The 26,716-nt window shown below is 49.2% G+C and overlaps 1 protein-coding gene across 1 annotated transcript in view; it reads right to left on the bottom strand.

The window, feature by feature from the left end:
* Positions 1-6,507, bottom strand: part of ZNF532 (zinc finger protein 532) — a 150,790-nt gene extending 144,283 nt beyond the window's left edge. The window contains exon 1 of the mRNA XM_079783925.1: positions 6,380-6,507. The gene's annotated coding sequence lies outside the window, so the exon portion shown is untranslated. The remainder of the gene's footprint in view (positions 1-6,379) is intronic.
* Positions 6,508-26,716: the final 20,209 nt, after the last annotated feature.

Raw genomic sequence — 26,716 nt, 5'->3', positions numbered from 1 at the left:
AGGCTGGCAAGCAGTTGGGAGCCAGCAGTCCTGGATTGTGAGAGGGATGTCCGACTGCCCGTTTAGGCCCGATCCTGTTGGGATCGGGCCTAAACGGGCAGTCGAACGGGATCGGGCCTAAACGGGCAGTCGGACATCCCTCCAGGAGTCCCAGATTGGAGAGGGTACAGGCTGGGCTGAGGGACAACCCCCCGCCGTGCACGAATTTCGTGCACCGGGCTTCTAGTATATATATATATAAAAGAAACTAATACAACCTTCTGAGAATCAGACATTGGACTGGATAACATGGAAACATCTGAAATTTGTGGGACAACAAATGCAGGCTGGTGCGGAGAAATGCAGGATTGGAGGCTAAATGACTGGGACATGGACAATCACTACTGAAATGTTCTGAGAAGGGAGAGGGCTGTGGGCAGAGGTGATGAAGCACGATGTCAGGAATGGGGGTGGGGGCTCTAATTGCAACACAAACCCCCAAATTTAGGTGATTGTGGGGCCCCAAAGATGATCTATGGAAGGATCAGTATGCATGTGAGAGCAGTCCTCTCTTTTTGACATCAAAACCAATGAAAAAAGAATCTAGAAGTGCACATTTAGTTAAGGAGAGGACATTGGGCTAAAATGTCCCTTGTTGCTAAAAATTAATGGATTGTCCCCTATGGTGTTTATCAGAGATACATTTAATGACCATATCTGTTTTGCTGTAAACGATGCTGTTACTACTGCCCAATTATCCAAAATTCTGTTTCTTTTCAACAGTACTTAATAAAACGACAGCACATTAAAATAAAAGGAGTGCTTAGGAACCCAGGGGAGATTAAGCTGTCAGCCAGCTGAGGCAGGCCCTCTCTTGGGAACAGATTAATTCCTTCTCTTTTTATCTCTGCCGACTCTCCCCCAAAACCCCATGGATGAGGATGTCAGCGAAGAAATACACCTATTGCAGACTTCTCCCTTCTCTGACAGGTGAGAGGTGGAGGGTGGAGAGGGGCGGAGGTTGGGCAATGGCAGGAGTGGAGAGGAAGGGAACAAGTGCTTATTGAAGTAAAGCCTGAGAGGTCCCCAGAAACATCACCCTCCAAGTTGGTCATTTGTATTCTGCCGATTAACATCTCCAAAGACCCTGAGTAACGGATGACAGAAACATCCGTTGGCTTTTGCCATGTAATGTTGCCACAGTAACAGTTTGCTTGGCTGTGACAGAGTGTGTCTCTTTCCAATTCAATGAACATTTGCCCTCTTCCTTTCCAACCTAAACTATCACAGCAAAGGATTGAAGACCTCAGACCATGAAGAAATAATCCAGTGCAAAATATTGACCACTGCACAAATCAATTTCTTAGCTTCCATTCACTTGAGTATCTGTCTTGAATATCGCTATGGTCTGAATGTTTGTGCCTCCTCACCCCTCCCCCCCCCCCCCCCAAATTCATATGTTGAAATCCTAATTCCCAAGATGATGAGATTAGGAGGTGCAGCCCTGGGGAGGTGATTAGGTCATGAGGGTGGAGCCCTTATGAATGGGATGAGTGCCCTTCGAAAGGAGCCCCCAAAGAGCTCCTTGTCCCTTCTGCCCTGTGAGGGAGGACACAGAGAGAAGATGGCTCTCTATGAGGAAGCAGGCCCTCCAGACACTGGGTCTGCCAGTGGCTTGACCTTGGACTTTCCAGACTCCAGAATTGTGATAATAAATTCCTATTGTTTATGAGCCACCCAGTGTGTGCTATTTTGCTATAGCAGCCTGAACAGACTGATACAAGTTCCATGGAAGGTATTTTGGGGCTTGGACATAGGTGGGAAATAGAGGAACTTGGTGTTGATTCAATCGTTGGAGTGTGACCATCTCCTTGAAGGGGCCCTTGCCATCCCTTCAAGGTCTCCTGTGGGTCCTTGATGCAATGACTCTCTCACTTGTTGCCTGCGGGAAGTTTCCACATTATGGCCTGCCATGAATTGTTCCTGACCACTTGTCTGGTTTCATAGTTGGAATTCTTCCCTCCATCATGATTGCTGGGCTATTTTCTGCCTCCGGGATATGCTGTGCTCTCTCTTCCCCTTTGTTACAGAACTTCTCTTTGTCTAAAAGCTTCTGGGCACCTCCTTCTCTCTCTTCTAGGCAAAGTCCTACTTACTCTTCAAGTCTCCATGCAAACTCTAGCTGCATTAAGCTTTCCAGGATTCTCTCAAACACGCAGGGACTGGTTTCTCCATGTTCCCACCAGCCATGATTGGCATGTTGTGTTGCAATTGTCCCTTTCCCCAAAAGGCTCTCCACTTGAGTCAGCGGCTTCAGGCAGAGATCCGGTTGTGTTTTGTACAGTTTCTTTTTGTATTTGTACCACTAACGTTATTATACTTTCCTAATAAATATTTGTTGTGTGGGTGACATTGGTAAAGTGCCCTGCACAATATCTAGCTCATTCACCACAGGTGTTCATTCAGTGTTGGGCTTTTGTATGGAAAAGGAGTGATCCCACTGAGAAAAATGTAGAACCCTTTAGAGTGGAACCACCTGAAATGCTAACATACCTGGGGTGGGGGTGAGGGGAGCTTATTCGAGGTAGAAGCAAAACAATAAGGCAGAAAAGTGCAGCAGGTCCTCAAAATAACAAACCTATTTTGTTCAGTGTCATTTCTTTATAACGTTATGAAATGCTGTAGGAGCTAACTGTTGTTTATATCAGTTAGCCTAGGGCAGTGGTCGGCAAACTCATTAGTCAACAGAGCCAAATATCAACAGTACAATGATTGAAATTTCTTTTGAGAGCCAAATTTTTTAAACTTAAACTTCTTCTAACGCCACTTCTTCAAAATAGACTCGCCCAGGCGATGGTATTTTGTGGAAGAGCCACACTCAAGGGGCCAAAGAGCCGCGTGTGGCTCGCGAGCCACAGTTTGCCGACCACGGGCCTAGGGTAACATTGCTTTTGTTATATATCACTTCAAGTCGCAGAGCCTGTCCACAATGTTAAGTGATGATTTACTGTACATGAGAGATATTCAGCTGTTAAGAATTTGGGTTTGATGATCTATTAGGGAAGAAAAAAATAAGTGGATATCCATTTCCTGTTGGCCCTGGTACCCACCTTCAATCTTACTCATTTCAAATGCTATCTCCTCTCAGCAAAGCAAGCAGTTACATCCTAGTATCTCTTTTCCCAGCACCTGCCCATGGGCCGTCATCTACTCAAGAATGTAAGGCCATTTGTGTACTAGGTCATAGCTCTTATGTTCATTAATGACAAGCAAATAATGTGAAAGCGTGTCACTTTTTTTTTTTTAAACTTGACAGTGGAAAGAACAGGATGTTTGGAGACAGAAGACTCCCAAAGTCCCAGCCTTGACTCTGCCACAGTGTCTGCTAGAGTGACCTAAAGCTCTACCTTCCCCAATGATGTCATCCTCAAAACGAGGATGACATCAGGACTGAAGTGACCACAACCGAGATACTTTAGATGCTTTAAAAGATAATATTAAAAGAGTGGTAAAATTAGCACTTTTATACAGCTATGGAATAAGACACGTGTCCAAGACCATATATATATATAATTGACTTCAGAGAGAGGCCGGGAGAGGGAAAGAGAAATAGACGTATCAGTGATGAGAGAGAATCATTGATCGGCTGCCTCCTGCACACCCCTACTGGGGATTGTGCCCAAAACTCAGGCATGTGCCCAACCTACCAGGAATTGAACTGTGACCTCCTGGTTCATGAGTTGACGCTCAATCACTGAGCCACACCAGCTGGGCATCACACATTCATTTTATATTTGCACAAGTGTCATGATTTTACTCGTTTGAATAGAAATCTGTATGTTCTTATGGACAGGGTAAATTTGTGTGTTCAGTTTTCTATTTAATTTCTATCCCCACAGAGCTGTTCAATAGCTTAGTCAATCAAAAACAGTTCAAACCCTAGCTGGTTTGGCTCAGTGGATAGAGCATCGTCGGCCCTTGGACTGAAAGGTCCCTGGGTCGGATTCTCATCAAGGGCATGTACCTCATTTGCAGGCTCAATCCCTGGCCCTAGTTGGGGGTGTGTGCAGGAGGCAACCAATTGATGTGTGTCTCTCACATCAATGTTTCTCTCTCTGTGTCTCTCCCCCTTCCTTCCACTCTCCCTAAAAATCAATGAAAAAATATCTTCAAAAGAAGGCCCAAGGCTCCACAGCAGCTTGCATTGCTTCACAGCTTGGCCTCATCTGGGCATCTCCATACCCCCAACAAAGAAGAGGAATCTGCAGATCTCTCCGTAGCTCCTGCTGGGTGGCCTCAGGCAGGGCTAAATTTGCACCTCCTTGGAGATCCCAGAGCCAGTGTACCCAGTGGTCAGAGTGGGACCATCCAGATTACAACTCTTCAGATCCATAAGGGACACACTCAGGGGGCAGACTCAGTGAGCACCAAAGCCCCACTGAAGCAAGTCTTACCCCATAAGGGTGTCTCCAGCACAGAAGTTCTCCCATCATAGACACAACTGATCATCACAACCAATTGGCCTGGAGGTCAATTCCTCCCAGTGATACCAACAACAATTAAGGCTTAACTACAATAAGACTGTGCACACAGCCCACAAAGGGGGGCACCAAGAGTGTCCACCTCAGGTAACTGGGGAGGCTGAGCCACTGGGCCCTATAGTACACCTAGCACACAAAGCTACTCTGTCAACTCAGGGAAGCAGCCAAAATGCAGAGACAAAGAAACATGTCACAAATGACAGAAATGGAGGAAAGCAAACTACTGGGTATAGAGTTCAAAACCACAGTTATAAGGTTACTCAAGAATCTTCTAGAAACCTCCGAGAAATTTAGTGAGATCCTCAAGGAATGAAAAAGAACCAACTAGAAATTAAGCATACACTGACTCAAATAAAGAATAATATATAGAGATCCAACAGCAGACTAGAGGATCGCAAGAATCAAGTCAAAGATTTGAAACACGAAGAAGCATAAAACACCCAACCAGAAAAGCAAAAAGAAAAAAGAATCCAAAAATATGAAGATAGTGTAAGGAGCCTCTGGGACAACTTCAAGCGTTCAACATTCGAATTATGGGGGTGCCAGAAGAAGAGAGAGAGCAAGATACTGAAAACCTATTTGAAGAAATAATGATAGAAATCTTCCCCTACCTGGTGAAAGAAATAGACTTACAAGTCCAGGAAGCGCAGAGAACCCCAAACAAAAGGAATCCAAAGAGGATCACACCAAGACACATCATAATTAAAATGCCAAGGGCAAAAGACAAAGAGAATATTAAAAGCAGCAAGAGAAAAAGAGTTAGTTAGCTACAAGGGAGTACTCATAAGATTGTCCACTGATTTCTCAACAGAAACTATGCAGGCCAGAAGGGAGTGGCAAGAAATATTCAAAGTGATGAATAGCAAGAACCTACAACCAAGATTACTCTACCCAGCAAAGCTATCATTTAGAATTGAAGGTCAGATAAAGAGCTTTAGAGACAAGAACAAGCTAAAGGAGTTCATCACCGCCAAACCAGTATTATATGAAGTGCTGAAGGGTATTCTTTAAGAAGAGGAAGAAGAAGAGAAAGGTAAAGATAAAAATTATGAACAACAAATACGTATCTATCAACAAGTGAATCTAAAAATCAAGTGAATAAAAAATCTGGTGAACAGAAAAAACTGGTGAATATAATAGAATCAGGGGCATAGAAAGGGAGTGGACTGACAATTCTCGGGGGAAAGGGTGTGCAGGGTTCGGGAAGAGACTGGACAAAAATCTTACACCTATAGATGAAGACAGTGCGGGGGGGGGGGGGTGCGGGGGGTAAGGGCAGAGGGTGGGGTGGGAACCAGGTGGAGGGGAGCTATTGGGGGAAAAAGAGGAACAACTGTAATAATCTGAACAATAAAGATTTATTAAAAAAATATCTTCAGGTGAGGATTAACAAAACAAAAACAGTTCAAGAGGCACCACAGCCACAGCCCTCTGCCCACCCCCCTCCCCCGCAGACTCAGCCAACTCCTGAAATTCCACTAGGAGCCCCACACTCTGTGCAAGGACACCAGGATTGTCTTTTGCCCACTTTCCTGACACCCATAGCTGGGTATTCCTGCCCGTGAACAATCCCATCTTGTCCTCTCTTTCTCCTTGACAACCACACTGCACCTTGATCCCACCACACCCTCTTCTCTGAGGGACCAGATCTCAACCCATTTCCACCAGCCTTGGCGGAAAAAGCTGTCCCTTCCTCCTCAAGGACCCTTCTCTTCCAAACTGCTCTCCTCGAATGAACTCCCCTCTCTTATTTTTTTCAGCGGTTCCCCTCCTCCTCCACGGCTGCTCGGCTTAGACACATCTTAAAATCCCTCTCAACTTCAAACCAAACCAGCAAACAAAAATATGAAATTGCTCACCTCTAATTGTGCAGTAATGCTGTGCAACAATAAAAACCTTGACATTTTGATGGCTTACAGCAGGGATCAGCAAGCTTTTTCTTTAAAGGGCCAGAGAGTAAATATTTAGGTTTTGTGTGGGCCACATATGGTTTCTGTTTCTATTCACTTTGTTTCTTCTTTACAACCCCTGAAAAATATAAAAGCAGTTCTTAGCTTGTGGATAGTACAAAAAGAGGCTGTAGGCCGGATCTGGTTTAGAGAAAAGCATTTGCTTTTCACTCCGGTCTCTGAGGCCTAGTGTAACGCCCCTTTCTCCCCCACTCCGGTGTTGGGTGTGGCCACATGATTGCTTGGCTGATGGAATATTAGCAAATGCGGTAGGAGAACATATGTTGGGTACCTGCTGGTCCAAGAAGGATGAAAGACAAGAAGGAGCAGACCTGGACACAGACACCAGCTTGGAAATAGGGTGAGCTGGGCCCAGTTTAGATCAGCCAAACCTCAGCCATCCTCTGACGTGTTGCAATCTGGATGATTGACTACTTAAGCGGGAACTGCCTACATAGGGGAATTCGTTAATTGCAGTCACTTCTGTTTTGCTGGTGAAAGTCTTATTGGTGTTCCTGCCAAGTGTGATCATAATTAGAGAAAGGAGGTACTTGTAAATCTCAGTTTTCTGGGCCTCGCCTTGGAGGTGTGGGGGAGGAACAAACTTTTCTCTACCTTCAAGCTTCTTCCGCTGGTCTAATAATCAATTAGATGTGATACAGATTAGCAAGAGAAAATAACCCAATTTAATACATACATAGGTATGGGGACCCCACATACATGAGAGAGTCAGAGGCCCCACATACAGAGAGGTTCAGAGACAGAAAGGGAACATGGGGACATAAGACATCCGAGCTAGGGATGAGGAAGGTTACCGTGGGAGCTTCTCAGGGTCATCGCAGGAAAATGAGAGGAGCAGACACTTGGTAAATAGACATTTGTCCAGTCCTAAAATAGGTCAAAAAAGCTTATCTCTGAGAATCTTTTTTTATGGGCAAGGTCCCTAATTCAAATTCTTCTGGACAGTTAAGGGAGCAGCGGAAGTTCCTCTTCAGCCTTCAGTTAAAGTTGCCTTTGGCTCAAAACCATCTGCATACCACAGAGGCACATCTTGGAGCGACTAGGTCTGAACTCCCACAGAGGGACTAATTTGGAATATCTGGGGGAAGACTGGATAATGTGCATTATCACTGAACTCCCTGGGGAGTTTGAGAACTGCTATCTCAGACTTTTCCGGAGTTCTTTGGTTCAGATTGGTAATAGTTGCTTTTTGGGCACCTGCCATGCACCAGAGTCTTTGCACTTGCACTTGATCTTATTTTTAAACCCTGTAACAACTACTGAGGTAGGAATGACCATCCCCATTTTACAGCTGAGGAAACGGAGGCCTGGAGAGGTTAAATACCTAACCTCGGATCACATGTCTATCACGGAGCAGGGTCAGACTTACCCTGCGTTTCCTCCACTGTGCCTGCGGCCTGCTGGCATACTTAATTTGGTTTTCAGCTTTGGTCTTCCTTAACATATAATTATGCAAATCAACCTGGGTCGTCAGTCCTTCTAGCCAAAAATAAAAAATAAAAAGTGTAGTGAAGTAAAAGAGAAGGGGAGAGCCAGGGGAAGGGAGAGGACAGTACTGGGAAGCTCTGCCTCTGGACCGGCAGGCAAGGCAAGGGGAGGGGCCAGGGTTGATGGGCCATTTCTGGATCCCAAGGACACAGAGAAAGGGGGTGGGGAAGGGAGAAGGGTCAGTAAAGAAAGCAGGCCGGGGCTGAGGGGTTGTGTGGCCACCAAAATGTCTCACAGTGGAGCCAGCACCTCCAAAGAAAGGGAACATGCACAGGTGGATTACATTCCCTTCCAATTGCCTGCAGAGGTGTCTAAAAGGCTGGTTTTGGGCCACCCCTCAGATTCTGACTCAATAGGTCTGAGTTACGCCCAGCGATCTTCCTTTTCAGCCAGCTTTCTAGTTTGATGTTGGTGTTTTTAAAAAATCACATTTTGAGAAACGCGGAACTAAAGAACTGATTCAGAAATCAGTTCTCTTTGAAAAAAATTACATGAAGAATATGTATAGTTTAAATTCTATAATGCAGAAGAGTAAAAGGAAAAAAGTCACTTGAAATCTAACCAGTCTGGGATACTCCTCTCAACATTTTGATGTATATTCTTCCACATTTTTCCTGTGCATGTGTGTGTGTGTGTGTGTGTGTGTGCATCCCATATTAATGTGAACGTACACCATATATTACTCTGTAGCTTCCTTTTTGCACTTAACAATATATCTTAACATACCATTCCATGACAATAAATATAAATTTATATTGTATTTAAGGTAGATTTCAGGTATCAGTGGAGATACTTGCTTTGAGGGATAGTCTGGGTCCCTATCTTGCAAACACCCACTCTACCCGTGGGTAAGGTCAGAACTTGGGTTCGTTTCTGAACCCCAGCATCCTGCATCCAGCTTCACTGTACAGACCCCTGGTGGGCTGGGAGGTGAGGAGCTCTGGTTCTGGGCAGGGAGCTTCCTTCCCTGCCACTCGGGGCAGATGCCCCAGGAGCTTCTGAAAGCAGTTGGGGATTTTCAGCCGCTGACAGCAATACTGACAGTTTCCGGCTCTAAAGCCACTGTGAATCTGCAAGGCTTGCAGCTTTGGGTTACCCCGAGTGTCCATCCCAAGTCCCACCCCCTCCTGCCACTCACGGGGACCTCCGTGGGGACTGGGTTCAGGACTATCTCAGGGATTGAAACCACAAGCCGCGTGAAACCAGAGAGCTGCCTTTGAACTGCAGAACCCCAGGCCGCTGCAACAATGCAAAGTTCAAATCTATGGCTACTTGGAAGTGCATTTGGGAACAATCAGGGGCCCCCTGACTTCTGACCTGTGACCCCAAACCCACCCTCTCTGCCCCAGAGCCTGGGCTTGAGTCCTTGGAGCCAAAGGGGGGGGGGGCGGGGGGAGGGATGTGTTGTAAGGCCTGTTTTTGAGAAGAAATAAACTTAAAATACAATCACAAGTAAACTTTCAAAAAAGTAATCGGGATAATTAGTTTCAGTCTCAGAGATAAACAAACAACAAAGCAAACCCTTTAACCTCCAGTTCAGGGTTGTAAAGGGACTGCGTTTGTATTTTCCCTGGTGCTTTTTATGACCTAGTGGCTGGCCCCTCTCTGCCCCTGGACTGGGGCGGCACAAAGCCTCGCTAATCACAGAGCAGTTTCGGAAATGAGGGTCTAGAATGGAATTTCCTCAACACGCCCTCCGTCTGCAGCCTCCTCTCTGAGCTGCCCCCTCTGAAGGCCAGGGCCCAGCTCTGGGCCCAGCTGGAGAACAAAGGAGCTATTTCTCTGAGTTTTCCCTGGAGCCCAGCCAGGCTCCCTGCTACAAAAATTCAATAAAAGCAACTCCTATGCTCCCTGCCCCGTGATAAATCAAGGGCTGCATATGTATGCGTTTACTGTGTATATATATCTGTGGGGGGAATACAAAAATGTAGATTGTAGCGAGGGGCCTTGCCCTCAAAGAGCTTACTGTTCATCACAATGTCATAACGAATGGGCCACAGGGGAAAAGGCAACTCACAATTCAACACCGCAATTTGATCCTTTAGCAAATGAGAGTCACAGGCCTCCCGAGTTCAGGAGATGGGAAATATCTGTGGAGCGTCTCCTCTCCTTGACAAGATAGGGGATCGCAAAAACCCGACAGTGGTAACTTGTCTCAAAAGGTGGCTGCCATGAACTCTTTCCTTCCCGGCATGCAGCTCCTCTCCCTCTCGGAGAGGAGACGTGTGTTTCTTTTCTTCCTCGAGTCTGGGCTGGCCTATGACTGCTTCGACAAGAGGAATATGGTGGAAGTTACCCTGCGGCGTTAGTTCCAGGCCTAGCCTTCAAGACTGGCCATTTCTACTTCCTCTCTTCGACTCCAGCTGACATGCGGTGAGGAAGTCCAAGAAGCCACATGAAAGTCCAAATGGAGGACAACTGAGGCCCCAGGACCACCGCCCCAGCTGAGCACCGGCTCGCCAGCTCTGTGCGCGAGCCGTCTTGGTAATAGTCCCTGCGATCCAAGGATCCGCCTCAGCTGACACGACCTGGAGCAGATAAGAGCTGCCCTCCAAGCTCTGCCTCGGTGCAGAACTGCGAGCAAATCAACGATAGCTGTTGCATTCATGCATCTTCTTTATTCTCACATAATCCTGTAAAGAAGATACTATTAGTACTACTCCCGTTTTGTAGACGAGGGGTGAAGACTGAAGAGGTTAAGCAAATTATCCAAGATCACACAGCTGGGAAGTGGAGATGTCACGGGTATACAGGATATGTCCTGGGGTTGGTGCATATACCGATTTGGCAGGAATCAAGGATATTAATTAGGAAGTTGTGTGATATAAAACAGGAAGGTGGATGGGTTAGGATTGAATTAAGGAGGGACCCACGAGCCAGGATAAGAAGTTAGCATTTCATTTAATAATGGCCATTTAAAAGTGGCCCTTGAAGACGTTTGCATAGAAGTGACAGGATAAGAAATAACTTAAACAAGCCCTGGCCGGTGTTCTCAGTGGTTAGAGCACTTGCCCACACACTGAAGGATCATAGGTTCGATTCCCAGTCAAGGGCACATACCTGGGTTGCAGCTTTGGTCCCTGGCCCCGGTTGGGGTGTATTGCAGGAGGCAACCAATCAATGTGTCTTTCTCACATCAATGTTTCTCTCTCTCTCCCTCCCTTCCTCCTTCCCAGTCTATCTAAAAATCAATGGAAAAATATCCTCAGGTGAGGATTAACAAATAAATAAATAAATGACTTAAACAAGTGGTTGAGTGTAGGAAAGTTTGAAGGGACAAGAGGCTGTAAGCAGATGGTCCAACCAAGAGGTAGAGTTGTTCAGGAGGGAAGTGATGGGGGATTGCTGCATAGGGGTGCCAGGACTGGGTATAGAAAGAGACACATGCCAATACCTTAAAAAACAAACAAACAAACAAACAAACAAAAACCAGTGTTAGGATTCTGTAGCCAGTGGTTCAAAAAATTTGAATCCCGGTATCCTAAAGAAGAATGTACCACTAAAGAAATTAGATGCAGGAAGACAGTCCCTGTGGGGAGAGAAGTACATCTTATGCACTCAAATAGTTATTTGTGGAAATGGAACAGAATTGAGGAAGATGCTGAAACTGAAGATCTGACGAAGAATGAAGGTGTGGAAATTATGGTCCTGCCATTTATATTCCTGAGTTCTCTCTCTCTCTCTCTCTCTCTCTCTCTCTCTCTCTCTCTCTCTTACATAACACACACAATGACACATATATAGACACATGTACCCATATACAAGTTCAGAGAGCAAGCAAAAGTAGTACATACTAAATAATAACAAATCAATAAGTAATAATCATAGTAAAATAATAAATGAGGAGGAGAACTGACTGCCAAAACATCTGGTTCTGAGAATAAATGCTACAAGCCATCTGGAAAGGAAAGCTGGATGGCTCTGGAGCACCCACAGGGGTTACAGTAGGATCTGAGGAGGGGCCCTCCTGTAAGGCACACTTGAGGACAAATGTCCCAGGCCTGGAAGGACTGTGGGAAAAAAAAAGATTATTGTCGCCAGTAGACATTCTTTGAAAATGTGATTGTTAATGACCACACGGTATTCCATCTCATGAATAACCACACTTTATTGAACGATCCCTGTGGGCTTTGTGCATTTATGAGGCTGATAACTTTGGCCATTGTAAATAACACTCCAAGGAGGGCCTCTGCAATAAATGTTTTGCCTGCATGTGATCATTCTTTGAAGATAGATTCCTGGAAATGGAATTAGTGGGCCGAAGGGGCATAATTTAAAAATATTCTCGATACTCATGGCCAAAGAGCCCACTAGCAACAACCAAAACGGCCATTTCGCACTTTGTCCAGCAGCATAAGGGGCCCATCCCACTTGTTAGAATGAGGTGAAAAGTGAACAAAAAGCTGCATACTCTGTAGAACTTACTGTGAATTAGGTGAAAATATAACCCCACATGTTAACAGTGCCTCACTAGGTGTTGAAGTTTATGGGGGATCTGTCTTCTTTATACTTCTGTATATTTCATAAATTTCCTAAATAGTAGGCATATTACTTAAAAAAAATGTTTGAGCAGAAAAAGTAATATGGCAGGAAGAATACTTTGCTCAGGTCAAGAAAACTGTGTTGTCCCAGGTCTGCTGAGGACAGTGCGGACTTGGCCCAGCCCCTCGGCCCCACGGGGCTCAGCTCGCTCATCTCCGGACCGGCCGCCAGTGGTTCCCACGCAGGGGCTCATTGCAGGCTCCAGGGACTTCAAAACACACCTCTCCCTGAGTCCCACTCTACACAACCGAGTCCGCATTTGCAGGCGTGGACGGGGCCTGGGAACGAGCGTTTTAAAGTGCCCCATGTGCCCTAGTGTGTAGTTTGGGGACGAGCCCCCCTGAACCAGAGGATGTCAGGGCGGCCTTGAATGCCTCGCCCCAGACTTCACTCTGTGGTGCTGCGAGGGAGGCGCATCTGGATGTGTGTGTGCCTCTGCGAGGGAGGCGCATCTGGATGTGTGTGTGCCTCTGCGAGGGAGGCAACCCTGGATGTGTGTGTGCATCTGCGAGGGAGGCGCACCTGGATGTGTGTGTGCCTCTGCGAGGGAGGCAACCCTGGATGTGTGTGTGCACCTGCGAGGGAGGCGCACCTGGATGTGTGTGTGCCTCTGCGAGGGAGGCAACCCTGGATGTGTGTGTGCATCTGCGAGGGAGGCGCACCTGGATGTGTGTGTGCCTCTGCGAGGGAGGCGCATCTGGATGTGTGTGTGCCTCTGTGAGGGAGGCGCACCTGGATGTGTGTGTGTGCCTCTGCGAGGGAGGCGCACCTGGATGTGTGTGTGCTTCTGCGAGGGAGGCGCACCTGGATGTGTGTGTGCATCTGCGAGGGAGGCGCACCTGGATGTGTGTGTGTGCATCTGTGAGGGAGGCGCACCTGGATGTGTGTGTGCATCTGCGAGGGAGGCGCACCCGGATGTGTGTGTGCATCTGTGAGAGAGGCGCACCTGGATGTGTGTGTGTGCATCTGCGAGGGAGGCGCACCCGGATGTGTGTGTGCATCGCCTCGGCTGCAGGTAGAAGGCGATCAGACTCATTTCCACCCACGTTTACGATGCGTCAGAACCAAACAAATCGCGCCTCTCGCTAGGGCGGCCGGTTCCTCCTGGATGCCACGCTGGAGAGACCGGCGGCCTGGACCCTCCCTCCCGGGTTAGGGGAGCAGAGCTGGTGGTCTCCCTCTGGGGGGCTTGCTGTTGAGGAGAGGGGAGTGGAGGTGGGGCAGAAGACAGAGGTCGGCCTAGGCCTTCCTCCGGGCCAATGGGGCGCTGCCACCTCACGCTGGCGGGCTCCCAGCCTCCTGCGAGCCCGGAGATGAGGGCAATTTAATCCTCGGCTCCTCTCCGCGGGCTATTTCGGTGGGAAGGGGGTTGGGCGGCGGCTGGTTCCCCCAGCAACAGGCCTGGCCGCGCTCCACGCGGAGGAGGCCCAGCTGGGAAAAGCAGCGGGAAGGAAGGGAGGGGCCGCTTCCAGGGCCTTCCCGTCGCAGGGCTGGTGGGAGCTGCCGGCACCCAGGAGCCCTTGGTTCCAGAAGGGGGGCCTTGTAGGTCCTCAGCCCCGCCCTGGGAGGAGGCGGCCAGAAAGGGGCCCGTGGGCACAAGAGAGCTCATTGTTCCGGGGCTGAAAGGAGAGGAGGTGTTAGAAAGAGGACGGGGACTTGCTCTTTGATGGAGAGAGGAGGCCAGTCCCTGACAGGCCTGCCTGGCCGCCGTCCTGGCCCTCAGCCCCGAGTCCTCACGCTTGGCATTTGCTGAGCAGCCCTGTCTAAACAACTAGGTATTCTTGTTAGCATTTCTATTCCAGGAGCTCCTTAGTCTTCTCCCTCCGAAGTCCCCTCTCCTGTGAGTTTGTCACCCTCGACCCTGGGTCCCAGTTTGGCTGTGGTCTGCTCTCCCACAGAAATCTCTGCTTCACTCAGGCCTCCTACTGCGTGTTCCTCTGCCCCCATGCATCTTTCCTATCACACACACACACACACACACACACACACACACACACTGCAAAAACAAAGTCTCCCGCCCTCTTTGCAGTCCTAAAAAGTTCAGATGGTCTTTGTGAACTAGACCTGCGATCCCTTTAGGAAGATTCTGTTCCTTGTCACTTTTAAAATATGTTTTTATTGAATTAAAAAAAATTTAGAGAGAGGGAGAGAGAGAGAGAGAAACATTAATGTGAGAGAGAAACACGGGTTAGTTGCCTCCCAGCCAGCAACCTGGGTACTTGGAATCAAACTGGCGACCTTCTGGTGCATGGGACAGCGCTCAACCAATAGAGCCACACTGGCCAGGCGTCAGTAGTCACTTTTAGATCCCTTGGTACTTAAAGATGTGAGCTTCCGGATCTAAATTTTGTAGTAAAATGTGAGTGTATGTTGCACATGTGATTAAATGAAGTCCCTTAAAAATAAAATAAGTGTCTTTGGGAGGGATAACATGCTGTTTTTAGTAATTCCCATCATGCCATTGGTTTCCACCTGGCAAATGCCATCCGTTAAGTGTCACATTGAGGAGACTCAGTCACCCATTTCCTGAGGTGCCTTTTTCTTGTTGGCTGCATCACCACACACAGGGGAACAGAGAGCAGAGCACGGAAACCCATATCTCACCCCTGATGCAACCCCCGCCCCCACAGTCCATTCCTCACCGGGAGGACTGGGACCTGGACCAGCATCTTTCTCACGGCGGCCAGCGGAGCTTTCCTCAGACACCCAGGTGCCCACGAAGCACTCACTTCCTTACGCTTCACTCTCGACTTTTGCAAAGTGGCTTCATTGTGAGGATTAAGGTGATCCACATGTGGCCGATGTTTAGCACAGGCCAGGTGCACAGTAACCTTAGTAATACCATCTTTGACCTTTTCCTCTTGGGAATGTGCCTGTGCAATCTCCGCGGCTCACCGTGAGTTAGTGCCCAAGGATTATTAACCTTGGTTTGCAGATACAGACAGGGAGCTCAGGCAGCTTCTCTAACTTGCCCAGGGTCACCCAACCAGTCGGACAGCACCGTCTGGATTTGAACTCCCAAGTACTCAGCCACACATAAGCTCGCTCCACAGCGCGGACGCCTCTCCTGCATCAGGACGGTGTAGATAGAAATGGTTTGCTAACCTGAGTCCCTGGAGGTTTGCTCCATGGAGACGGGTCCATTATGTCAGTGCATTTGAAAACTGCCGGAGGCAGTCCTTCAGTGGATGGCTTTTAATGCCTATTAAGCAGGTGGAAAGAGAAGATCAGTGAATGGTGATGTTTTTTGCTCTCCTGCTGTCCTGATTGTTCTGCCCAGGTTCTGAGGCAGGGCTGGAGTTTAAAGGCCTTTGAGGAGAACTTTACATGGAGACAGAGGAGGTGGGTCTTCCGTGCTGGTGTGATTTTAGGGTCCCTCCTGCATGTGTCCTCCAGCTCCAGAAGGTCTAATATGAAATGTGCCTGCAGAGCCAACATTAAAGAATCATTCCTCTGTGGTCTTGCCTCGGCTAGAGTGCTCTTGCAGATGAATATGCCTATTAAGGAAATCATCAGAATGACAGGGCCATCTTCCTGGGAAGCAATGAAGCATTGCCTGTAGGGCCAGAGAGAAATGAGGTGGAGCGGGGGGGGGGGGGGGGGGCTAGAAAACACAAGTGAGGGAAGGAATGGGGGGGACAAAGGAGAGAGGACCCCACGTCTTCCCAAGGCATCTTGGCAAATGGCTTTGATTTGGTGTTTGTTTCATGATTTGTGCTGGGTTTTCTCACTCCTCTCTGCTGATTTTTGACAAAGAATGGAAAAGAGAAGAAGGGGATATGGGTGAATGGTGGGGGTAAAAGAGAATAGACATTGGCTACCAAGCTGAGTGATGGTATAGAGAGGGAAGTTGTTTTTCACCCACAACACGTGTGCACACAGACACCTCATGCCACACGCATGCACCAACAGACACACCACACCCTACAATATGCACCCTTACATCACCATGCACAACACACACACACACACACACACACACACACACACACACACACCCTTCCACACCCCTGAAGCACTTTTAGAGAATAACAGTGCCACCTGGTGGCTATTTATATGCAAAGACCCTCCCCCAAATCTGAACAGAATGAAGAGCCCAAGTTGTGTTACTCTGTACTTATTTACTCTGCTTTCCACAGTTGAAAGCCCCTCTTCTCCCTCCTGTCCTTTTCTGAGAAATTGAGCCAAACCGTAAATGTACTTCTGAGAGGTGCTTGACGGCATTCCCGGTGGTGCTAGGTGAGAAACAATACTCAGAAAACAGCTTCCAAACAGGCCCTCACTGTCTTACTACTTGGATGCTGCTGGTTGGGGAAAGGAGCAGCAGGGCCGAGGAGCAGAGAACGAGGAGAAAAGTCTTGGTTTTAGGATGGTTTCCTGTAAATCGCCAGAAGAACAGAGTCCCGCATAGTAGCCCTCTCATCAATGCCTGCTTCTCTGACCCAAGCTTGGTCTCTCCAGTAATGGCTCATCTCGCTTTGCTACAATTAAGATAAATGGCACCCACTTGGGTCACCGAGTCCCCACCCTGTGCCAGGTCCTGTGCAAGGAGCTCTTCCCACGGTTGGTGACATCAAGGTCAATGTGAACACCCGCATCGGGCTTCCTGAGCCTCCCGGGGACCCAGGAATCCTGGGTCACAGGTGATCTTTATCTCCCCAAATCAGTAAGATCCTGTCTGTAATGAACTTAGCTCTCTGCCTGGTACATCATCCGTGTTCTGTGACAGCAGCCATGTACATAACATGCATGGAACTACAAGTATGTAAGCATCTACTAGCTACGACTGGGGAGCAACACGCATTTTTAAGCTTTTCTGGGATTTTCCAAGGACTCATTACAAGACATCAGAATCCGAGCTGTGAGATCTTTTATTTTTGTAGGAGTTCAAGGAGTTCTTTCCAAGTGCTAACTTGTGAGTCCTCACCAAGTCCCCTGGAAGCGACTGGTTGGGAAAGAGGACACAGGTGGCCCATTGATCTGAGTAATATGGCATTAGAATTAGAGTCCGGACAGGGAACAAGCAGCTCTTCAAAAACCTCTCCTCCTCCCTCCCCTTCCCCCCACCCCAGCCCGGAGCAGTAAAACTCCCTCATAAACAACCTGGTTTTGTGCTGCATTTCCTAGGTAAGGGAGACTCCTTATCTGTCCCAAGGTGGAGAAGAAATAAAATTCTGAAAAATAATTCTGGATTAGTCAGTGAGCAGCACAACACAGGAAAGAGCTGGAGAGCTCACATTGTCCCTTCTCGTTCTGCCCAATGTTTGAATAGAGCTGAACTCAGGTTAGAGTGAGCATCAGGAGTGTCTCAAGGGGAGCACGCAGGTAGGGGGGCTGGGAGGGAACTCCAGGCGGGTGGCAGCGGCTTTGGGGGAAATCCATTTCCATGCCTTTTCAGCTGCGATTGGGTGCCTGTGATCCTTGGCTTGTGGCCCCTTCCTCCGTCTTCATGGAGCGTCCATGCAAGCTCTGCTTCTGTCAGCTCCTTTCACCTCGAGTCTCCCACAGTCCTGTCCTGAGGATCCTTGTGATGACATTGGCCCACCACCCAGACAGTCCAGAATGATCTCCCCACCGAGATTGTGAATCACGTCTGCAAAATCCCTCTGCCCTGGAAGCTAATCTTCCCAGGTTCTGGGGATTTGGATGCAGATGTCTTTTGGGGCCTCCGGCCTCCCACACTGGGACATCAGGGCAGAGAAGAGAGACACAGGGACATCACGAGAAGGAACCTCTGTCATATAGAAAGCTTTCCACAATGTCTCTCTGAATCCGAGGACGATGGAAGGGTTCTCCCTTGAGTCACCCTTTGGAGTTCTGAAGTGTGCAAACGGGAGCTCTCTTTCTTGTGTCCCCTCCGTGGGGGCCAGGGAGGCCGTTCTGGGACTCTCCTGAGCTAGGGGCGGCTTGAGGTCTTGGAGCAGCACCAAGTTCTTCCTCCAGGACGCTGAGAAAGCCCTTTAAACTCCAGCTCCACAGGTGGGTAGGGCGATGCCCTTGGCAGATAGCCTTGGCCACAGTGGTCATGGGCAATGGAAAATGAATATTACAACCAAAGCACATGAAGTTCTTTTTTTAAAAATTTTTTAAATATATTTTATTGATTTTTTACAGAGAGGAAAAGAGAGGGATAGAGAGTTAGAAACATCGATGAGAGAGAGGCATCGATCAGCTGCCTCTTGCACACCCCCTACTGGGGATGTGCCCGCAACCAAGGTACATGCCCTTGATCGGAATCGAACCCGGGACCTTTGAGTCCGCAGGCTGACGCTCTATCCACTGAGCCAAACCAGTTTCGGCTGAAGTTCTTTTTTATCGTCTCTGAGAAGACTGTTTCGGCCTTGAGTTGGTAAGAGCATCTCTGATGGGGCCGCATACCCTAAATGTCAGCATTTCTTTCTGCTTCTCAGAGAACCAGATGTGAGGAGAGTTCTCAGCAAAGAAAGCTGGTTCCGAATGCCTTCAGGCTTACAAAGTCCCCAAATCGGCACCATTCAAAAGGAGGGCACAGTGTTCTCTCCTCTCCATATTTGTTTTGTTTGTTTCCCAGGGTATCATCAGTGAGTAAGACAAGGAGGTGGCACCCAGAACCTCCAAGATGGTCCTATTGTCACACCTGGTAGTGGGTTCTAGGCCCTGATCTGGGCCCCGGCTCTCCCGGCATCACAGCGTGACTGTACCCACACAGGCCCTGGGCACACCAGGTTTATCACTGCCTGGATAGTATTGTGGCTTTCAAGTCCCCAGAGGGAGGCTCCATAGAAACCAAGCCCCTTGGGTCAGCACCGAGGTTACGCGATCCTCACGCCCTCAACATCCTGCCGGTCGCTCCCCCTGGAGCCCCGATTTCCTGCTGTCCTTCCCCTTTGAGGGGCTGTTAGCTCCATCAAAATGAAGTCTTGGAAAGCCCCAAGTTGAGGGTAAACACTCTTTCCCTCTTCAAAGCTCTGACTTTTTATAGTCTTTCAACCCTTTTATTGTACCGGGAGGAAATTTGGTGAGGGGGGTATCAGATAAGAATCTGTTAGGCTGCAAAAACCACAAAGGACGTGACCAATCCTGGCTAGCCCGCCAGGGCAGGTCTCCGTCTCAGCACTAGTGACATTTTGGGCCGAAGCATTATGGTCGTGGGGGCTCTCCTGGGCATTGTGGGGTGTTGTGCACCATCCCTGGCTTCTAACCACCAGACCAGCAGTTCTCAACTAGGGCAACGCTCCCCGGAGAACATCTGGCAATGTCTGGAGACATTTTGGAGCGTCACAATTTTGGGTGGTGCTGCTGACATCTAGTGGGTGGAGGCCAGCAAATACCCCACTGCTAAAATAGCCCCCAGTTCCCAGGACGGCTCCCAGCAAGCAGGAACGATCTGCCCCCAATTTCAATAGTGCCAAGATTGAGAAACCCTGGTTTAAAGAAATTGAAATAGACATTGAAGTTGGTCTGGCAGGATGGGAGGAGAATGACATCCCCCAAACACAGAATTCATATCCTATTCTCTCTGCAAAATCTGGCCCCCTGCGGAGACAGCCAGAAATAGTTCACTTTAACTAGTAATTCCGGGGGGAGCTGGCTCACCGGGGCTCCCCTGGCAAGGGGCCCAGAGGGGCACGGGCCAGGAGAGAGGGCACACACTTCTTTGTAAGGGTGGCTGGGGAAGCTGGAGACAGTTCACACATGGGCACACTGCTCATTGGCAAAAGGGTCTGCAAACATCCCAAGGTCACGTGGTGCAGCGGCCTTCGGCTGCGTGCACGCTGCTGATACCCTGGGAAACCAACAGAACTAATACCGAGAGGAGGGGACACGAGTGCGGCCCACCCGGGAGGGGGCAGGGCTGTGCCCACACGCAGCACCTTTTGTCGTTTGGATTTTTGTACAAACACTCATATCTGAAAGGACATTCAAATATCATCCACTTGTACATGCAAATAAAAGCAGGACTCAATTATGAAAAATAAGGAACAGATGGAGGAAAAAAGGAGTGTGTGTATTTATGCACAAACCAGTCAACTGCCGGGCACTAAAGGTTGAACTTTCTGTTCTGTAAGTACAGTTAGCTGATGAGAAATAAATAGATGCGTGTTGTCACCAATGAGAGCAGCGCTGGGTCCCTCCCCTGTCCCTCCGGATGACAGTGGGTGGGTACAGGGTGAGGGGGAAGGTCAGATGCGTAAGGAGCGAAAGAAAGGAGAGGTTAGTAAAATCACTGTGTGCTCAGCGGCATGTACGCCTGAAACAATACTGTTTCCAAACCTTTTTCTTTCCTTCTGCCCCCTATCTCGACACTGTAGAGAAGAGCCAAAATGCATTTTAGAAAACCACGTACAGGGAAATAGAGAATCATTTCCTAGGTCCAGTTCTACGTTTCTCTCTGCCCTTGCGGGTCAGGGGAGAACACGAACTCCGTGGCCTGTCCCCCGCCGGGTACTCTCAGGTCCAAGGCCCTTGGAGAGACGGGCAGCAAAGTCAAGAATGAAAAAGAAGGGACAGGCCGGGGACAGTCTTCCACAGGCAGCGCATCCCAAGACATGTCGGGTTAGGAAGACATTCTGGCTTTTCTCAGGTCCTTTGGGGACATTCTCTCCAAGGCATGTGGTAGGGAGAGGTTGGTGAATACCCGTGTGGCTGCACTGTGGTTGCACTGGCGACCCTAAGCTTTCATGTAGAAATTAATTTACCCGTCAGAATAGATTTGGGGCAGTTCCAGCTCATCAGCACTGGTGCCCCTGACACTGTCCGAAGGTGGGAAACTCACCTTCCTGCCACTTCTGAGCTCCCCCAGGATGGGAGCGCCCCCGCGTAGCTCATCGCTGTCTGCCAGCACAGTGTTGGCAAGGTGAGGCCATGCAGCCATGTCCCTGGAGCCGGGCCGCCGGGTCCAAATCCAGGCACCACCATCAGCCTCCTCGGTGGCCTCAGGCACGTCCGCCAGGCCTTGGGCTTGTTCCCCCTGCGGCGACAGGCATAATGACAGTGGCGCCCTCGCAAAGGCCCGATAAGCAATGTAGTCAGCACAGTGCCAGGCTCATAGGAGGGGCTGTCTAAATAGTGCCCACTGTTAGTATTGGGGTTCAGGTTCTGTCTTGCTCGCTTTCTAGCTCATTGAAGGCCAAGTGTCTAAGGCATTTATTTCTTTGTGTCATGATTACTCGTCACGTCCCATTTACATATCGTACAGACCAGTTTCAGAGGATCTGGACAGCCTTTGGTCCTGTTTCTGAACGTGGGCAGGGACCCCTTTGGCGGACTCATAGACCCTTCCAGGTAACTGTGGTCCCGCCTGACCAGGGTATGGGAAGGTGTGGGGACAGATATGAGGCCTACAGGATAGAACACCCCCCAGCGCTCCCCTCCCCCCACCCCCCGGGGCAGAGTTGTCCCGGGAATGCATCCGTGCACAGTGGCCTGAAGAACCTCTCCTACCCACCTTGGACTTCCATCTTCCTCAGTGAAATTATTCTCTAGGCTCTGCCTTTTCTCGGAGGTTCACTTGAGGTGTCTCTCTCTGCCTCAGCTTCTGCACATGAGAAATCGCAATAAACATCAGAGTGGGAACAACGTGAGTACACGTAACATGATTGAACCGTACACTTCAAATGGTGCACGCTTTATCTTATGTACATTTTACCCCCGTTTAAAAAAATCATCACAAAACATAATTAGAGTGGGGAGGACCTAACACTGTTATTCTTGATTGACACTCCGTTTTAAGAGGCTCGAGTCCAGGGTCACATCTTTTATTTTAAACTAGAGGCCCGATGCATGAAATTCGTGCAAGGGGCTTGGCCCTCGCAGCCCCGGCTTTGTCTGGAAGGTTGTCCAGAAGGACATCCGGAAGGTCGTTTGCCTGTCCAGTCTAATTAGCATATTACACTTTTATTATTATAGATTATTATAGATAATTTTTTATTCTGGGTCACATCAGGGAAGCCTTCTGTCATCCTCTGTTTTTCTGGCTGGATGTGGAGATTTCCAAGCTCAGCTGGAACTGGAGGTTCTTTGGCTCCTGTGCCCTGACTCTCCCTCTACCCCCCAAAGAGGGGCTCTAGCTTGGCAGGAGGCAGGAGCCTCCCTCAGAGGAGGTCTACTGCCATGTGGCCAAGCCCATGCCCAGGAGAAGTGGGTTGTCTCATGGTTTCTCTATGCTGTTTGGTACCAGGGTCTTGGGAGTGAGAGGACAGGAGAGGAGACAGCAACAACCACGTGCAAGGGCTGGTTCACGGCTTGGCTGAGCCTGGCGCTGCCCACGCTGCCCTTGCAGCCTTTCCTTGGCTCCTGAGGCCCCCCTATATCCCCTCTTCCTCCCCGCTTCCTCCTGTCGTTGCAGTAAGTCACTGGCTGGATGGGTAGGCCCTGAGCGTGTGTGGAAGCTCCAGGTTGTAAACACAAAATTGCCTCCTCAGTCATTCTTCCCACCGAACATTGGGAATGTACATTGGCTCCCAGACCCTAGAGTTAAGGACAAACTCAAGCCTGTGCTGCCCTCTGCTGGCAACTTCAGCTTATGGCCTCCCCAGAATAACCAGAGGGAAGACGGAAGGTGAGGCCTGGCCCCAGAGCAGGAGCAGGCCCAGCAGGCCTGGAGGGGAGCCTCCAGTCCTGCAAGGGGTGCCCCGAATCCCCGAAGGTCCCCACACAGGTTCTCCGTAGGTCCCCCTCTCCCTGCTCGGAGCCCTAGCATTTCTCACAGGCTTGAGCCCTCCCCAGTGTGGGTGCAGGCTGGCATTCCTAACAGCAAGCCATTTCCAGAGGACCAGGACTACGCTCTCTCCCCTCTGGGCAAGGGAAGCTTCAACTGTGCCCTGTTGGCTCCGGCCCCTGGCCTCCCTGTGGGTGCGGCTTCACCCTGCTTGTTCCTCCAGGGTGCACCCTGTTGTTGGCTTGTCTCTCTGCCATTGCTACATGCCTCAATTCCTTTCTAACACAGAGTTCTAGGTGTCCCGTCCACTCTCAGTCCCCATCACTACATGCGTCTCTCAAGAGCTCTCCTGCTTCCAGGTCATTCCCGCCTGACCAGACAATTTCCAGAACCTATTAGCACGATGCTGTCTTGACTGGCTGACCTCCTTCAAAGTCTGCTGATTGCCAAGGGGGTGATTATAACACTTAGCATCCAACACAGAGCCCTGCATCATCAGCTCTTAACTGCTGGATTCCTCTGAGTGCCTCTGTTCCTGCCATGCTTACGAAACTGCCTTTGACTGAGTTGGGTGTCTACACACCTGGGCTTCCATAGAGGGTATGGGCGTGCTGCCCATCTGGCCTTCCCCAACAAGAACTCTTTGCCTTGTCTGCTGGTGGGATGCCACCGTGTGCCTTGAAACCATACACGTCCCAGGGCCACCGGTGTAAAATCGGGGTTTAAGAAACTTAATGTCCAGTTAGCAATAACTCATTCAAACAGGAGGGTATCAGATGGCACCTTGCCGTGTTAACAACACCCACCAGCAAGCCTCATCTTGAATGACAGAGGTGATTTGAGGGCCAAGTTTTGGGCAGTTGGCCGACACTGCTGGTCAGTACCTGCTCATATGGCCCTTGTTTGTCATCAGCAGCTATGATGGACTGGCCTGCTGAACTCCTCCCTTTAAAAGGGAGACTAGAGGCCCTCTTGACTCAGGGGATCGCCCCGCCTTCTTTCTCAGCGCTGTAGTCTGCTCGAAATCACCCAGCTGGTATGGGGAATGGCTGTGTGCATGGGGGCAGAATCTCTAGGAAATGGTAGCATCTGGTGAGAAGGGATCCATGGTTGCTGGCTGAGAAACCTTCTATGCCAGTGGTCGGCAAACTCATTAGTCAACAGAGCCAAATATCAACAGTACAACGTTGAAATTTCTTTTGAGAGCCAAATTTTTTAAACTTAAACTTCTTCTAACGCCACTTCTTCAAAATAGACTCGCCCAGGCCGTGGTATTTTGTGGAAGAGCCACACTCAAGGGGCCAAAGAACCGCATGTGGCTCGCGAGCCACAGTTTGCCGACCACGGTTCTATGCAAACCGAAGCTAACTTGGAAAGGCCATCTACTAGTATAAACATAAAAGCAGATTTGCTCCAGATGAAACAGATGTGAGGAGCCCCATTCCCACCGTTTCAGAGAGAAGCTGCTCTGAACAGTTTGAAAACCACTGGACTCCGTATGAGGTCCACTGTTAGCACAGGAAATCGAGAAGGGAGACAAAGCCACCTGCCCACACTAGGCACAGAATAGAGGCCACCGAGGCCAGATGATAACGTGGGTACCCGAGTCTGCCAGCAAGGGGGACAGAGACACATAGAAGATAATCTATAATAATAAAAGTGTTATAAGCTAATTAGACCAGACATCCTTCCGGACAACCTTCTGGATGAAGCCGGGGCTGCGAGGGAAGCCCGGGTCCCAGGTGCCGGAGGGAAACCCAGGTCCTGGGTGCCAGACAGAAGCCAGTGCTGGCAGCTGGGCGAAGGAAGGCATACTCTTGCGTGAATTTTGTGCACCGGGCCTCTAGTCCTATATAATAAAGAGGTAATATGCAAATTGACCATCACACCCTCACAAGATGGCTGCCTACAACCAGGCCAGCAGGGGGGTTAGTGAGGGACGACCAAATGACTGAACAAGCAGGCTGTGTGGGGCGGCCAGGCCAGCGAGGGGGCCATGAGGGGTTACCAGGTCAGCAAGGGGAGCAGTGGGGGCGACCAGGCCAGCAGGGGGGGCAGTTGGAGGCAAACAGGCCAGCAGGGGGGGCAGTAAGAGGCGACCAGGCCAGTGTGTGTGTGGGGTCAGTTAGGGGCGACCAGGCTGGCAGAGAGGGGCAGTTGGGGGTGACCAGGCTGGCAGGGGGGGGCAGTAAGGGGTGATCAAGCCAGCAGGGGTGGGGCAGTTAGGGACAACCAGGCAGGCAGGCAGGTGAGTGGTTAGGAGCCAGTGGTCCTGGATTGTGAGAGGGATGTCTGACTGCCGGTTTAGTCCTGATCCTGGGACTAAACCGGTAGTAGACATCCCCCGAGGGGTCCCGGATTGGAGAGGGTGCAGGCTGGGCTGAGGGGACCGCCCCCCCATGCACGAATTTCGTGCACTGGGCCTCTAGTATAATATAGAAAGGATGTTTTTTAGGGAAGACATAAATCTTTGTAACACAGTAATGACCATTCTATACGAAGTTGAAAAACGTGGTAAAACTAAAGCTTATGAAAATACTTAACAAATATTTTTAGCACCTTTCCCTGTCAGAACTCTGGTGAGCATAACACAGCAACATTACTAATTCAGGCCAACTCCTTTGGAAGTTTTTGGAATATAACCTGTGACTTTCACACCTAGAGTTGGTAAATTACTTTCTCCTTTAAGAATAATGTTTGCAGCCCAGCCGGTGTGGCTCAGCGGTTGAGCGCCAACCCATGGACCAAAGGGTCACTGGTTCTATTCCCAGTCAGGGCACATGCTAGGGTTGTAGACCTGGGGGGGTCAGGGGATGTGGGAGGCAGCAGATCTCATTGATGTTTCTATCTCTCTATCCCTCTCTCTTACTCTCTCTAAAAATCAATACAAACCTATTTTTAAAAAAGAACGTTTCCATATTTAAAACGTTTTTTATATACTTAGAATGAAATATTAAGCCACACTGTTCACACACTTATGCCATCAAAAATCACTGTTGGCTCTTTTCCTGCTTGTTGGAAAAACTCCAAGATTAAGCCATCAAATTCAAGATGCCATTCCTTCTGTTTTCAGAGTAGGATGGCTTCTTGCAAACTTCATTCAAACGATGATTTATATCTCTTAGACAAGTATAGAAAACTCCAGCAAACCTGAGCATTTACCGTCACACGACTTTTGCAGGGACTCAGCATTTATATTCAGCAATGACTGTGTATCTGTCGGTAGTGGATAATAAGCAGCAGCCCTGTGGAGAAAACAACGGCTAGGCTCTGGGCTGGAGCCTCCCTGCCTCCTCCACTCACCAGTTGGGCTCTCCAGGGTGAACTGACATCTCAGTTAGCCTAACAATTGGTTTCCTCATCGCTAGAGGGCAAGGCAGAGTTAAATGAGCCCTGTGTGTCAAACATCTGTACCTAGCATACAGAAAGCCACACGCCCACCCCAAAGCTTATTTGCTTTCCCTCTTTTACATAAACATTTACACCTTAAGCTTGATGATATTGATGAACCACTCATTCTACTAAAATAGTAGCTGCAAGCAGCCTTTTACCAAGTG

The sequence above is a fragment of the Cnephaeus nilssonii genome (assembly GCF_951640355.1).
Source record: "Cnephaeus nilssonii genome assembly, chromosome: 11".
NCBI classification, from domain to species: Eukaryota; Metazoa; Chordata; class Mammalia; order Chiroptera; family Vespertilionidae; genus Cnephaeus; species Cnephaeus nilssonii.
The sequence above is the reverse complement of the archived record's forward strand: the minus strand, read 5'-3'. Positions and strand labels throughout refer to the sequence as shown.